General features: G+C 42.4%; 1 long non-coding RNA gene across 5 annotated transcripts in view; it reads left to right on the top strand.

The window, feature by feature from the left end:
* Positions 1 to 3596: 3596 nt before the first annotated feature.
* The window catches only part of LOC125176658 (uncharacterized), a 43514-nt gene continuing 30491 nt past the window's right edge, over positions 3597 to 16619 (top strand). For 2 of the 5 annotated variants that reach the window (XR_007156350.1, XR_007156348.1), the window contains exons 1-2: positions 4866 to 5915; positions 15447 to 15748. This is a non-coding gene — a long non-coding RNA (uncharacterized LOC125176658). Of the gene's footprint in view, positions 4015 to 4855; positions 5916 to 15446; positions 15749 to 16619 lie in introns of those variants that run through there. The other 3 variants (XR_007156349.1, XR_007156352.1, XR_007156353.1) reach the window with 3 other exon arrangements.

Below are 16619 nucleotides of genomic sequence, written 5' to 3' on the forward strand. Positions count from 1 at the left end.
ACTATCAGCACAGAGCCCGATGTGGGGCTCGAACCCAGGAACCTAGAGGTCATGACCTGAGCCAAAGTTGGAAGCTTAACCAACTGAGCCACCCAGGCACCCCTCCCATGCTGCCCTTTTATAAGGCAACTCTGTCCCATTCTCCTCACCCCTACTGAGTCTGTTATCCCTGGCAGCCATCAATTTGTTCTTCATTTCTGTAATTTTGTTATAGAATTTCAAGAATGCTCTATAAATAGAATCACACAATATGTACTTTTCTTGTTTTTTCCCCACATAACATAATTCTTTTTTTAACTTCTCAAAATTCATAATTTTTTCACTTTGTGTAATTTCACATAGTATGCAAAATGTAGCATGTATCAATAATGTGTTTTGGTTTTTTGTTTTTTTATTATTGCTGAGTATTCCATGGGGTGGATATACCTGATTTGTTTAGCCATTCACCCACTAAAGTACATCTGGGTTGTTTCCAGCTTTTGGCTATTATAAATAAAGCTGCTATAAACATTCATGTAAAGATTTTTGTGTGAACGGAAGTCTCCGTTTATCTGGGATAAACACCCAGGAGTGCAGTTGCTGGGTTGTATGGGGTTGGATGTTTAGTGTTTTTTTAAAATTTTTTAATTTAAAAATTTTTTTAAATATTTACTTCTTTTTGAGAGAGAGAGAGAGCGGGGGAGGGGCAGAGTGAGAGGGAGACACAGAATCTGAAGCAGGCTCCAGGCTCTGAGCTGTCAGCACAGAGCCCGACATGGAGCTCAAACTCACGAACTGCCAGATCATGACCTGAGCTGAAGTCGGACGTTTAACCGACTGAGCCACCCAGGTGCCCCATGGATGTTTAGTGTTTTTTTTAAACTACCAAACTTTTCCATAGTGGCTGTACCATTTTACAGTCCCACCCGCAGTGGGACCAGCAAGCGATCTGGTTTCTCTGCATCTTCAACAGCATTTGGTGTTACTTTTAATTTTAGCCATCCTAATAGGTATGAATTTCTGTAATAGTTATAGTGCTACTCAAATGATCTATTCCACACTGGGCGAGTTTGGTTGGTTTGTGTTTTTCAAGGAATCAGTCCATTTAATCTAAATTGTCAAATTTATATGTGTAGAGTTGTTCATAGTATTGTTTTTAAAAAAAACTGATTTCTCTTGCCATTTGCAACAGTATGGATGGAGCTAGAGGGTATTAAGCATAGTAAGTCGGTCAGAGAAAGACCAATACCATATAATTTCACTCATATGTAGAATTTAAGAAACAAAACAAATGAGCAAAGGGAAAAAGAAAGAGAAAGATTAACCAGGAAACAGTTCCTTAACTATAGAAACAAACTGATGGTTACAGAGGGGAGGCAGGTGGGGGGGATGGGTGAAATAGGTGATGGGGATTAAGGAGGGCACTTGTGATGAGCACCAGGTGTTATATGGAAGTGTTGAATCACTATGTTGTACACCTGAAACTAATATTATACTGTATGTTAACTAACTGGAATTTAAATAGAAACTTAAAAAAAATCATTGATTTCTGCTATTTATTATTTCTTTTGCTTTGGGTTCATTTTGTTCTTTTTCTAGTTTCTTCAACGGAAGCTTAGATGATTGATCTGAGATTTTTCCTCTTTTCTAATACGTGCACTGTGTTATAAATTTCCCTGAAAGAGATCTTCTATATTGCATGGAGAAACCTTAGTGTACCTGCCACGTATATAGCTCCCTACCGAGGAATTCAATTTAATTCAGCAAATATTTATGGAGTGCTTGGGCCAGGCACTATTCTAAATCCTCAGTATACATCAGGGAACAAAGCAGACAAAGATCTCTATCTTTGTGGAACTCACATTCTAGCTGGGGGAGACATGCAATAAATAACATGCATAATTTAGATAGTATGTTAGAAAGCAGTAAGTAGAGGAACAAAAAGTACTGTAGGAGAAGAGGAATAGATATGGGGAACTATCGTGTTTAATACTATAGTACTTACAGTACTGCATTTGATACTACAGGTGTAGTATTGAATAGGTTGGTCAGGCAGGCCTTGTGGAGGAGTAAAGATCTAAAGGAGTCGGTCAAGCCAGTATCTGGGGGGTATGCTTCAGACAGGTGGGGCGGCGAGAGCAAAGGCCCTGTGATGGGAGCATGCCTGGATGATCTGAGGAAAAGCAAGGCAGACAGTGTGGCTGGAGCAGAGTGAGCAAGACATAAAGTGGTAAAAATGAAGTCAGATTATAATGGGGGCCAGGTCTTTAGGTCTTGCTCTGAGTGAAATTCACATTGCAATATGTGAAGCAAAGGAATGACATGACCTGGTTTGGGTGTTCAAGGAATCACTCTGGGTGCTATGTGAGGAATAGAGTACAGAGTAGAGAAGCAGGTGACCTCATGGCAGGTGAGAGGCAGTGTGGCTTGGAACAGGTAGCAGCAGCAGGCATGGTGAGAAGTGATTACATTCTAAATACATCTCCAGAGTAGAGTTAATAGGTGTTCTTCATAGATTGGACTCGGGGTGTTCAAAAAACATAGACAGCTGTTGCAGCAATTTCTTGCTTGACATGTCTCCAAAGGCAAGGGAAATAAAAGCAAAAATGAACTATTGGGACCTCATCAAGACAAAAAACTTCTGCACTACAAAGGAAAAAATCAACAAAACTAAAAGGCAACTGACAGAATGGGAAATATATTTGCAAAGGACATATCAGATAAAGGGCATATCAGATAAAGGATTGGCATCCAAAATCTATAAAGAACTTACCAAACTCAACACCCAAAAACAAATAATCCAGTGAAGAAATGGGCAGAAGACATGAATAGACACTTTTCCAAAGAAGACATCAGATGGCTAACAGGCACATGAAAAGATGCTCAACGTCACTCATCATCAGGGAAATACAAATCAAAACCACACTGAGATACCACCTCGCACCAGTCAGGGTGGCTAAAATTAACAACTCAGGAAACAACAGATGCTGGCCAGGATGTGGAGAAATGGGAACCCTATTGTACTGTTGGTGGGAATGCAAATTGGTGCAGCCACTCTGGAAAACAGTGTGGCGGTTCCTCAAAAAATTAAAAATAGAACTACCCTACGACCCAGTGATAGCACTACTAGGAATTTATCCAAAGGATACAGGAGTGCTAATTCATAGGGGCACATGCACCCCAATGTTTATAGCAGTGCTTTCAACAATAGCCAAACTATGGAAAGAGCCTAAATATCCATCAACTGATGAATGGATAAAGATGTGGTTTATGTATACAATGGAATACTACTTGGCAATGAGAAAGAAGGAAATCGTGCCATTTGCAGCAATGTGGATGGAACTAGAGGCTATTATGCTAAGTGAAGTAAGTCAGTCAGAGAAAGACAGATATTATATGTTTTCACTCATATGTGGAACTTGAGAAACTTAACAGAAGACCATGGGGAAAGGGAGGAGAAAAAAAGTTACAAACAGAGAAGGAGGGAGGCAAACAACGAGAGGCTCTTAAATACAGAGAACAAACTAGAGTTGATGGGGGTGGCGGGGGGAGAGAGGAAATAGGTGATGGGCATTGAGGAGAGCGCTTGTTGGGATGAGCATTGGGTATTGTATGTAAGCAATGAATCACGGGAATCTGCCCCCAAAACCAAGAGCACACTGTATATCCTGTATGTTAGCCAACTTGATAATAAATTATATTAAAAAAAAAAACCACAGGCATCTGGATAACCACCTTGATATCAATCCATAAACATAGGTGACCACATTCCATACCGCATGCACCCCTCCCACCTCTACAACCCTGCTTGCAGCTTATTGGACAATGGGAGGCACTTACCTAGGAGCAGCTGATCAATAGGCTGGACATGAGCCTATAGAGTATCCTGGCATGAAAGTTTCACTCAAGAAGGTGGCAATTAACTGTGCCAATGATTTTCTCTTTCAGGAATCAGAACTGGAGAAATAAGAAAAGATGATCAGTGAAAGCAGAAGCTGAAAGACACAGAGAGAAGGCAGTATTCAGACTTCATGAGTAAGCAGAAGCAATGAATAAACAAGAGCTCTGAGCAAACAAAAGCCTTAGGAGGTAGCAAAAAAGATATACAAAGTGACAAAGGAAGTGATAGACCATAACTAAGAGAGTATCAAATTCTCAGGAGAAAGTCAATGGCCTGGGTCACGGGCCAACCCTGAAGCCAGAGGTACAGTCACCTCCTGTGTTACCGGAGGTGGGGGAATAGTACTAGATAGGCAAAGACTACAGGTGTGCCCCAGCCATGTAAAGTCAGGCTGGAATCAGCTCTGTAAGAGCCAGAACTACATTTGAGCCAAAATTCTGAGGGTACAAGGAAGCCAGAGAGAGGAGCGGAAAGCTGTCTACCAAGAGAAGCAGAAAGTGTAGCAGGTGCTCAGAGAGAAGCAGGGATGGCAGATGGTACAGCCACAAGACACAGCACTGCATCTCACCTACCTGTTTCAGTCCCATCCTGGAGTGTCCTGGCTGTGCTGACCGCTGCACATTAGAGCCCCCAGAGCGTGTCCTTTGTAAAAGTTTGAAATACCTCCTTCCTGCTTGCATTAGTGGGAGTCGTTTTTGGTTAATGCTCCAGGGATAAAAATGGTACGTTTGGCTGGAAATTTCTTGGTGCCTACTTATCCATCTGGATTGAGCATGGCAGACAAGGTATAAAAGGTGAAGATGCAAATATATGGGATAAAGAACTAGCTGGAGGGGTGCTTGGGTGGCTCAGTCGGTTAAGCGTCTGACTCTTGATGTCAGCTCAGGTCATGATCTCACAATTGTGAGTTCGAGTCCCACATCAGGCTCTGTGCTGACAGTGTGGAGCCTGCTTGAGATTCTGTCTCTCTCCCTCTTCCTCTGCCCCTTCCCTTCTCTCTCTCTCTCTCCCTCTCTCTCTCTCTCTATCTCTATCTCTCAAAAAAAATAAACAAATGAAAAGTTGAAAAAAAAACCTAGCTGCAACCATGTGAAGCATTTTACATACCTTCTCTCATTTAATCTGTAGGGTCAGGGAGGTAGCATTATGGCTCACAGGGAGGCTCAAAGAGGGTAAGTACGGTCCGTCTTCATTATTCACTTAATCTGTATTTGCAAATTTGCCTACTCACTAAAATTTATTTGTAAGCCTAAAAATCAATACCCCCAGTGCTTTCGCAGTATTTACAGACATGTGTAGCATGGTGAAAAAATTGAGTTGTTCAGCGTGCATGTTCCCAGCTAACCTAAAAAAAGCAACACTCTGAAACCTTTCTGTTTCAGCTCTCACACTGTAAACAAGTTTCCGTTTTGCAGTGTATTTAGTGCTACATTTTTCACATTTTGTGCTGTTTGTTGATGACTTCACTGTTTAAAATGGCCTCAGTTGTAATGTTGAAGTGCTGTCTGATGTTCCTAAGCCCACGAAGGCCGTGACGTGCCTTACGCTGAAAATATGTGTCAGATAAGCTTTGTTTAGGCAAGAGTTATAGTGCTGTTGGCTGTGAGGTGAGTCAACAATATACATTAAATGTTCTGTCTTTAAACAGAAACTTACATAGCACGAACGCTATACATTGATTGGCTGATGAAAATGCCATGACTGGAGGCCCGCAGGAATCTACCCCTGTATTTCCCCTAGGAGTAATAATAGTTCAGTATTTGCTAATTCAGTGTTTGTAGAGACTTCACAGAGCGTAACTACTATGAAAAACAAGAATCCACTGTCACACGTGCAGGATCGGACAGTCTGTAGAACAGTGGATGCCTAGCTCCAAAGCCTCCCCTCTCTGATTCTGGACACCTTGCGCTCATTCCATTCCACCACGCCATGCTTCAGAAGAGAAAGAAAGACTTCCCTGCACAGCTTCCAGTGCTCCTTCCACTGCGCAATGCCGCCTTCTCTAGAACTTGTCGCCTAGTTGGGCAATGAGCAGGTAGGAAACGACTGTGGAAAACGTAGTGGAATCTATGCTAGGGCTGGGAGAGTAATGTGTAGCAGTTAGTCACCACTTATCTCTTAAGTATATGTGGCAGGCTTTGCTCATCTACCACAGCCCTTTTCCTGCTTCAGCCCTGATGGGGTTTCACAGTCCTTCTCAAGATGGGATTCCAGGCAACCACTACCAGTTGATCAGAGTTGGCATCCAGTGTGAAACTTTTATGTTCCCTGCATGACAACCTGCACCCTTGAAGATTAAGCACGCACTTGGAGGGTCTGAGTTGCCAGACTTAAGGAACTTTAGAGGTAAAACAAATGTGTCAGTCTGTTTCAAAGCCTAGACCTTCTGGTTTCTCTGCGAGTCCAGTTAATTGCCTTTGCAAAGGCTTTCTGGGTTCCTTTACATAAGACTTTGATCCTGAAAGATTCATCTGGATGGGAACATCTTCCTTGGTCATCTCTGAATCACCTGTGACTGGAGCACTGTCTAGCATAGAGTTGGTGCTCAGTGATATTTGTTGGATGAAGGCTTGGGGACCTAGACTGACATCTATCTTCCCCAGGGAGAAAGAGTTCTGATGTAGGCCAGTGACAGTATGGAATCCTTAAGGGCACAAAGCAGGGCAGGCATAGCAGGGGGTGGGATTTTCAGGGCAAGCCATCAAGAAATTGTAAATGAAACTGACTTGGAGCTACATTCTGTTGAATCTCTCTGCCTCTTTTTTTTTTTTTTTTTTCACTTCTCTTCATGTTTTCTCCTATGGCTTACCTCTTTACTTCTGGTAAGATGGATCTCAGAATCCCCAGCAGGACTAGGCTATAGGCATACAGGGAAAAGGAAGCATGAGCTGGTAGCTAGTTTTGGCCCTGAACTAAAGGACCCCAGCTTTCAGTTTCTAGAGCTGCTGGGCACCGGTTCTGCCCTTTCTCACAAAGGACTCAAGACGTTTACCACTGCATCAGCATAGCCCAGTCCCTCTCTTCCTCTGCCCTATTTCCTTTCCCCTTCTTTCCTCCATTAGTCATGACAAATGGGGTTTGATAAGAAATAAGGAAGAGGTGATGGGAAGTCAGGCCATGAAGAGATGGATATATTTGGCTGGGAGAGCCTAAAAAGAGAATGGCACGTAGAGCACCAATATAGCATGGTGGTTAGGATTGAAAGAATGTTGTTAGGTTTCTGGACCATGTTTGTTATTTTAGTCACAACAAGTAATGTTCAGTAAAAACTTCTGCCCTGGTATTGGGAGAGCTAGAGAAAACTGGAGCTTTCCCATCTGCAGCTAATTCTGGGGAAGTAGTGTGGTACTTACAGCCATGGGAGACAACACATGGGCTTTGGAGTAAGATTGAGCTGGGTTACCACTTGGCTAGCTCTGTCCTGTGGGGCAGGTTCCTTAATCACTGTGGATTTTAGTTCTTTCATCTGTAAGTTGAAGATAATAATAGTACGTACTTTATGGGATCAAAATGACTAAAAGAAATGAGGTTTACAAAGTTTCGTGAAGTGTTCTTAGGAAACTCAAATGGTATCGTTATCATTACTAACATGATCATCTTGTGTTATTTACTTACACATAGTGAGGTATTTCCTTTTTTTCTCAGCTCTGAGGATGGAAGCAAAATAGACTTGAGTTTTGAGTTTCTGAGAATTCATAAGAGGAAGACAGACACTCAGTCTGTCTGAGAAGCAATTCTGATAGTTTAAGTGTCAGGAAGCCCACAGAATTCCCCAGCAGTGACTATAATGGGGACTCTAGCGACCATTAGTTCTCAGGATCATAGTGTGACTGACTAGGAAAAACACAAAAGTCTTACTTTGGGCAAGTTTGCCCACACTGCCTGCTACCCTTTCCCTACAGGCTTGGATAGTAAGGGGTGGCGATCACCAGTTTAACCAGGAAATGAAACAATTAGCCAAAGAGCTGGCTATTAAGCTACTGTAAGCCCTGACACATTTGGCTTTACCTCCCCAGTCTCTGTGACATTTACTTTGCCACAACTGGGCTCACTGATGCATACTCCCCCTGGCCCCCAGGTTTTCCCCATCACCCATTGTGTTAGTTTTAATGCTGCTGTTACAAATGATCAAGACCTTGGTTGCTTCAACAACACAAATATATCATCTTATAGTTCTGGAGGGGTTTGCGTGGCTCAGCTGGTTAAGCATCTGACTCTTGGTTTTGACCCAGGTCATGATCTCATGGTTTTGTGAGTTCAAGCTCCACATTGGGCTCTGTGCTGGCAGCTTAGGATTCTCTCTCCTTCTCTGCCCTTCCTCCACTTCACTGTCTGTCTCTCTCTCTCAAAATAAATAAATAAATAAACTTTATTTTTAAAAAATGATCTTATAGTTCTAGAGATCAGAAGGGCAAAATCAGCCTCACTGGGCTAAAATCAAGGTACTGGGGGATACCTGGGTGGCTCAGTCCATTAAGCGTCTGACTTTGGCTCAGGTCATGATCTCGTAGTTCACGAGTTTGAGCCCCACCCCACATCATGCTCTGGGCTGACAGCTCAGAGTCTGGAGCGTGCTTTGGATTCTGTGTCCCTCTCTCTCTCTGCCCCTCCCCCACTTGTACTCTGTCTCTCTCGCTCTCAAGAATAAATAAAACATTTAAAAAATTTTTTAATAAAAAAATAAAATAAAATAAAATAAAATAAAATAAAATAAAATAAAGGTTTTGGTAGGTAAAATCAAGTGTTGCTTTCTAGAAGCCCTAGAGGGGACAATCTGTTTCCTTACTTTTCCAGCGTCTGGAGGCCATCTACATTTCTTGGCTCATGGTCCCCTTCCATTTTCAAAGCCAGCAATGGCAGGCATCGAGTCACCTCCACCGGCTTATCACGTTTCCTTGTGACTTTTCTGCTTCCTTCTTCCATATTTAAGGACTCTTATGATTACAAAGGGCACACCTGAATAATCCAAGATAATCTCCTTATTTTAAAGTCAGCTGAAGGGCACCTGGGTGGCTCAGTCAGTTGGGCGTCGGATTTTGGTTCAGGTCATGATCTCACTGTTCCTGAGCTCGAGCCCCATTGTCGGGCTCTGTGCTAACAGCTCAGAGCCTGGAGCCTGTTTTAGATTCTGTGTCTCCCTCTCTCTCTCTGCGCCTTCCCCTCTCACACTTTGTCTGTCTCTCTCTCTCAAAAATAAACATTAAAACATTTTTTTTTAAGTCAGCTGATTAGTAACCTTAATTTCATTTGCAACTCTTGCCATCGTTCCACAATCTCCCTTGCCGTGTAAGGTAACATATTCATAGGCTCTAGAGATAGGATATGCATATCTTTGGGCGCCCTTGTTCCACCTTCAACAACTATTATCTGTTATGCCCTGCTCTCTGCTTCTAAACCAGGATTTAGTATTTAGTAAACTCCCTCGGATACCAGGCCTGAGCCATCCTCTTGGTGAATGGTGTCCTTGAATCCCATGCTGGAGGAGCTGGTCTCTGGCCTCACTGGCTCCCTTCCCTTCACTTGACCTTTATATTGAGGATCAAGTGACCTAAGGTGTTGTATACTGAGCCTGCGAGTACTCTGGTTTCCCTGCCCAGACTGGTGGGCAGGGGAAACTTTTCTTTATTTCTTCAACAATATTCAGATTTTTTATTGTGATAGCTGGCTATTAGATCCACTTTTTCTTTGATGAATATTTTCAAACATAAGAAGCTTATCTGTCCATTCTATGTCACAGCCTTATCTGATAGTACTTTCCTTAACTCAATTAATGCCCGAGGACAGTTTATAGAAACTACAATAATCATTAGCTACCAGTGCCTAAAACTACCCGCAGGCACCTGTACTTTTTAAGATATGTACATAAAGGCATGCTCATACCTTCTCAGACACATGCACGAAGGCACACTCATCTACACCCACAGTGGTCAGTGCAGTGGGAAAAAGATCTTAAACATCTGTTAAGACATGCTAGATGTCTACAGAGTGATGTATGGAAGTGTTGAATTACTATACTGTACACCTGAAACTAATATAACACTGTATGTTAACTAACTGGAATCAAAATAAAAACTTTAAAAAAAAAAAAAAAAGATGTGTTAGATGTCATCTTACCCTAAGGGGAAGAAAACGTTTATTGAGAACCTGCTTTGGTGTTGGAAACTATATATTCTTAAACTTACTTTAATTCTCCTTACAATGCAGGAAAACAACTTTTATAATTGCCCTTTCACAAATGGGAAAATTGTGGGATGCCTGGGAGGCTCAGTCGGTTAAGCATGTGACTCTTGGTATCAGTTCAGGTCATGATCTCACAGTCATGGGATCAAGCCCCATGTCATGCTGTGCACTGATGGCAGCAAGCCTGCTTGGGATTCTCTTTCTCCTTCTTTCTCTGCCCCTCTCTGCTCACGTATGCCTGCACTCTCTCTCAAAAGAAATTAATAAACATTAAAAAAAAATTGGGAAAATTGTGACCCACAAATCACACAGCTAGTAAGATCTCAACCTTTCACTCCTGGACTGTCTGTTTCTAAAACCTTTTTCTTTCCCCTTTACCTGACCAGCCCTTAAAGCGAGGGATGGGAATGTCGAAACTGATATTACTGGAGTGAGCCCTAGAGTTTTATTGAGGTACCCAGGGACTCCTTACATGGGGGGTGAAGGTGCTAGGTAAGAGGCAAGCCCAGTGGGCTGGGCAGTGGGCTCATTCCCACCTTCAATGAGGCCAGCTCTGCTATTATTCATTCCACATATTGGGATGCAATGTAATATTTCAACAGAAAAAAAGATGGGGTGCAGTTCTGCTACAATAGTCTCTTGAAGGCCATTAGACTAGAATATGGCCACCATATCTCTGGGACTGTGGAAATCCGTCCTAATTGTCCCCAGTTAATTAACCAGTTCTTCCAATGCCTTGGTTATTCTCTGAATGTGATCAGGGGCTTTGCAGTCTAGAATGAATGACATCACCTCAAGTTAGTGACTGATGCAAGAATTATTAAGGTAGAGAAGAAGCAAGATTCTCCAGGCACTTTGCTGCACCACACACAGAATATAAGCTGAGGGCAGAAGGGAAGTCAGATTCACGTTAGAGAGAGTGCTGATCAGGCCCTAGACAGTGGAAGATTCTACAGAAAAGGAAACCCTGACGGTGAAGGTGAATGGGGTATGAGGAGGTACACAGATATTTTGAAAATTGTCCCTTTTAGGGACTATATGCAGTTCGGATATTGATATGGTCCCTTCTGAGAGTCTGCCTTGCCATACCACTGATTGGCTTGTAGTGAGTCAATATAAGACTCTCAAAGCAAGTACAGTCCCATTAGAGTATCACTTATTTAAATCTGTAAAGGAGATAACAACTTTGAAAATTTTAAGTCAGCACCTCCTAGGCTACCATGTCTGGGTGAGTCACTATCTTAAAGAAGACAATCGTATGTGGAATATAAGAAACAAAACAAATGAGCAAAGGGGAAAAAAGAGAGAGAGAAAGAGAGACAAACCAGACTCTTAACTATAGAGAACAAACTTATGGTCACCAGAGGGGAGGTAGGAGAGGGGATGGGTGAAATAGGTGATGTAAGGAGTATGCTTGTGGTGACCAGCACCAGGTGATGTGGTCACTGAAAGTGACAAAATCACTATATTGTACACCTGAAATAATATTACACTGTGTGTTAACTAACTGGAATTTAAATAAAAACTTTAAAAAAAAGGCAAAAGATAAAATGAAAGCTACATTTTCTCTTCATTCAGGGTATACTCTTACCCCTGCTTCCCTGAGTTACTTCTTGGTAATCCCTCAATGAAGAATATTAAAAATAGTCAACATTAATTGATGAAGCTCTTGAATCTTTACAAGCACTTGAATCTTTAACAGAGCCTCAAACTGTCCTCCCAAATCCACCTTGCCCCTCTCCCATAGTAATAGGGTTCCCAAGTTTTAGCTGTGCCCAAGCCTACCTGGAATGTCCCAGCCTCCCTTACAACTAGGTGTGACCATGTGACTAAGCTCTTGTCAATGAAATACAAGCAGAAGTGTTATATGGCAGCTTCTAGCAAGTTTCCTCAAAAGATAAATGGTACATGCCTTTTTTCTGTCCTTCATCCTTTCCCCCATCCTGCTTCCTGGAACGGTAATGGCTTCCTAGAGAGGCGATGGTTGCCTCTCTAGTTACCATCTTGGACCATGAGGGCGGGGCCCACACTGGAGAATGAAGAGCAATGAGATGAACCTGGGTCCCTGAAGAGATTGTAAAGAAACTCTGTATTTTCTAACTCAGGACTTTGATTCGAAGGAGAAATGAAATATTGTTTAAATCACTTATATTGTATTTCTGTTTCTCACAGCCAATATTAATACAAAATGACACACTTTGTACTAGGTGCTATATTATTCCAGTTTTGCAAATGAGAAAACTGTGGCTTAACCAAATTAAATCATTTGCCAAGGTCACCCAACTAGTAGATGAAGGAATTAGAGTCTGAATCACAGTTTTTGCCAAAGCCCAAATGAGAAGCTCTCCTTCTCAGTGTTTACTCTCAGACCATGAGGGTGATAGTCTCTAAACTTCTCTGGTTGGCAAGAGCCTTTAAAGAAAAGCCCCTGACAGTGTCTGTTCATGAGACTACAGTCTTCAACTTGCCCCTCCATCATCTCTTTCAAAAATAAAATTCACAAGCCACAAGGGTCATGGTGAGATTCAATTGAGTATCATCTTGTGAGTTCTGGGATGTCACAGCATCCACCAGGGGTCTGATTTGCATGAAGACTTTTAGGCCTTCTGGGAGAAATGGTATAGAGGACCATGGGAATTAATGACTGGGACCCGAGGGATATGGTTGACACCCTTGAACAGAGAGGGCATGATGAATTAGGCCATAAACCTAGGAGGAGGGCAGATACCTGATGGTGGAAAATCAGAGGAATATCTTTTTTTTTTTTTGTATTTATTTAATATTTTTTAAAAAGTAATCTCTACACCCAACGTGGCCCTAGAACTTACAACCTCAAGATCAAGAGTCCCATGCTCCACTGAGTGAGCCAGCCAAGAGCCCAAGAGGACTATCTTTAGGTGAGAGTGGGGTGGAGCTTGGCAGTTGAAGGGCATATCCATCTTGCTATGGGCCCAAATAAGATAGGTGAGGGAGGCTGAATTAGGTGGTGTCACCAAGTGAGTCCCAGACCAAATCAAACCTTAGTCCATGAAAATAGCTTCATGGTTATATGAGCCCAAATGTACTTGTTTAGATGCCAGATGATCTAAGATTTGTTGGAAATGCTTTCACTTTTTAGAGGAGCAATTTCATTCCATTTTAGGGTTAGAGAGGGCCATGGTATGATTAAATAGAGCTAACACTGATATGGTGATCAAGGTTGGGCGACAGAGGAGGCAATTTGGCAACATCAGCAGAAATAACGGAAAGGGAGAAATGGACCCTCTTCCCCTTGACTACACACATCTCCATCAAGGGGAGAATCACAACCATTGGTGGATAAGGGGCAGATGGTTGGTTTATCTGAAGACCTAATTAGAGGCACAACTTAGGGCTCATCTGACAACAGGCTCCTTAGGAATTTGAGGGAATATTATAAGGTATGTTTCATAAACCAGATATAAATGGACAAATTACTGTATGATTCCACTTATATGAGGTACACAGAATAGTCAAATTCATGGAAACAGAAAGTAGAACAGTGGTGACCAGGGCCTAGGCAGGGGCGGGGGGTGGGGTGGGAATGGGGAGTTGTTGAGTGGATCCTGAGCTTTAGTTCTGGAGATGGACACTGGTGATGTTGCACTCCAAACGTGAATGTACTTAATACCGCTGAACTGCCCACGTAAAAATAGTTGAAATAGTAAATTTTATGTATATTGAACACACATACAAAAAGGTATGTTTTAATGTGCAGGGCATACATTTTTCCCCCAACCTCTACGTCCCACTGAAGAAAGGGAGCCCCAGGTAACCAACACTGTGGCCAGAAATCCTGTACCTTTCGCTCATTCCTGCCTTGACCCTGTCTTCTGCTCAGTTTCTGCATTTACTTGCTTCTGACATTGGGCTTCTCCCATTTTTGACCTTGTTCCTTGGACTTAATGCGGATTTGGTTGCTAAGGCTCAACTGCTGACATATATTCTTGGAATACATTTGTTCTTTTTTCTCTGTCTCAATTATATCCCAGAGGCCCTGGGGAACTCTGGACCCCTGCTCCCTGAAGCTGTCCCTACCTCTGGGGCCTCACTTTTGCCTGTGGCCCTGCCTGGCTTAATTTGGCCTCTCTCAAGGGCAAATCAGATACCTAATCACCCAGGCCCACACTGCTGTCTCTCTTCCCTAACCCCCTAGACTCTAGGACCTACAGTACTTATCATCTACAGAGTTTCTTGTGACAGGCCTCAAGAGAGTGATAAGAGCTGAGGCCAGAGATGACCAGGCCACTCTGACCAGCTCCAGAGACCTGATAAACTAGCAGAGAGGCCCATGAGTGCACAGTGGCTTATGTGGCTAGCCTAAGAGTCAGGTGGTTCTAGTAGCAGGACGCACAGACCATTTTATGTTTTGCTTTCTTTCCTGCTGTTATACTGATGAAGGCTGAGGCTTCCCTGACCAGTGCAAGCTAGATAAGATTGCCTCAACTACCTGGTTCCATAACATGGAGTAACACAAGCCCCCTGCCCCTCCACCTACTTTTTGGGAATTTTTAGAGGTTCCTACTTTCCTAATCCTCTCTGCCTCCAGCCTTCTGCATTTGGTTTGCTAGATCTGCATTTGGTTTGCTTGCCCCCATTCAACCCAAGTTTTACCAAAATTCAAGCAGTTATCCAAATATTTCATCTCAAGCAGTTAATTCTCCCCTATTAGGAGCACTAGTACTAACCTTTAACGTAATACAATTTTCTGTACTCTTACATTCTTTTAGTTTTAAATGTTATCATATCAATGAAGCCAAACATGATGAAAACAAGACTATCAATGTGATCCGTGCCACTCAGAATAAATTAAAAAGCTGAAACCCTCCCAAATCAGACCTTATATGATAGCCCTTTCTATATTTATGCCCAAATGGATACCCTTTACCTCCAATCTCCTTAGATTATGCAGCAATTCCTAAATCTGGTTGGATATTTGTCACCTCGGACTCTGATCAAGCCCCAGATATTCCAATTAAGTAGATGAAAGTGGGGCCTGGCGTTCTACATCTTAATTGAGGGAAAAATTCCTCAGTTATTATTTAGGATCACTGATAGCACTGGCCTCATCTCAAGGGCTCAATAGCCACATGCAGCTTGTGCCTACCATATGGGTCAGTGCAGATATAGAACATTTCCATCACTGCCTAAGGTTCTAGTCAATAGTGCTGATCTATACCATTTATTGTCCATAGCACTTACTGTGATGTTTAGCAAAGGTAGCTTTACCCTAATCCTTCCTCCAACTTCCAGACTCTTACCACGCCATCAGGACCATCACTCCCTTAACAGAGAACCCTCTGGACCCTCAGAACCTTCTCTGACTGTTCCCTCTAACTCTTGGCTTTATTTTGTTTCCTCCATTCAGGGCCAAGATATGGTGGTGGGGTCCTCTTTGCTCCCAGCACATGCTTCTACGTTCTTGTGAAAGACCCACACACCAGCAACCAATGCCATTTGGTTATTATTACTCTTCTCCTTCTCACCGCTTTGCTATCAGCCTCCTGGTCATCTCATTCACTGAAGACTTTTACACTGGGCTCACAGTGTTCCTGTTTACCTCAGACCTTGCTGTCACCTTGGATAATGCCAACATCCAGCTAACAGTTGGCCTCTCAGTTCCTTGACCTTCTCATCTAAAAAATAAAAAAAAAAAAGAAAAAGAAAAAGGTAAGAATAATGGGGCACCTGACTGGTTCAGTTGGAAGAGCATGCAACTCTTGATCTCGGAGTTATGAGTTTGAGCCTCACGCTGGGTGTAGAGATTACTAAAAAAAATAAGTAAACTAAAAAAATGGTAAGAATAAGAACTAACACTTGCTAACACTAAGGTAACACTTAGACCAGTCACTAGTCTAAGTAATCAGCATGTCGTGTATTAATTCATTTGATTCCATGACAACCTTGTAAGATAGGTCACTCTTGTAATTCTCTCCATTTTACAAATGAGGAAGCAATTAAGTAATCTGCTCATGGTCATGTCACCCGTTAAGTAGTGAAGGCAGGACTCAACTCAGGCACTCAGGTCCCAGAGAGCATGCACTTCTCTGTTACTCCATACTTCCTCCTTCCGATGATGATCTTTCTTCCATTTCAGCTTCCACTAGCCACTTCGACTGTCATACCGTGAACTCTGCCATCACCTCTACCTGTATCACCTTCAAATCACTATTTCAGGCATCCCAGCCTCTGACCAACTTCCTCTCCCTCCAGCAGGTCAATAAATCCAATCAAAGTAACAATAATAGCAGTTACATAGTCTAAGTGCTTTTCACATGTTAACTCATTCATTCCTCACAATTCTGTGATGAAGGGAGGTATTATTACCGCTGCTATACAGATGAGGAAACGGAAGCACAGAGAGATTAAGTAACACGTGTAATGTCACACAGCTTATAGATGTCACAGCCAGAATTGGAATCCAGTCAGGCTCCAGAATTTCCATTCTTATCTACAGTGTTAAGGATGATAAGCCTGGAGTTGTGGGGAAAAGCATTATCATCTGGGGATTTTTTTTTTCAAACTACCCATGTCTACCCTC

The sequence above is a fragment of the Prionailurus viverrinus genome, chromosome D1, assembly GCF_022837055.1.
Source record: "Prionailurus viverrinus isolate Anna chromosome D1, UM_Priviv_1.0, whole genome shotgun sequence".
NCBI lineage: Eukaryota > Metazoa > Chordata > Mammalia > Carnivora > Felidae > Prionailurus > Prionailurus viverrinus.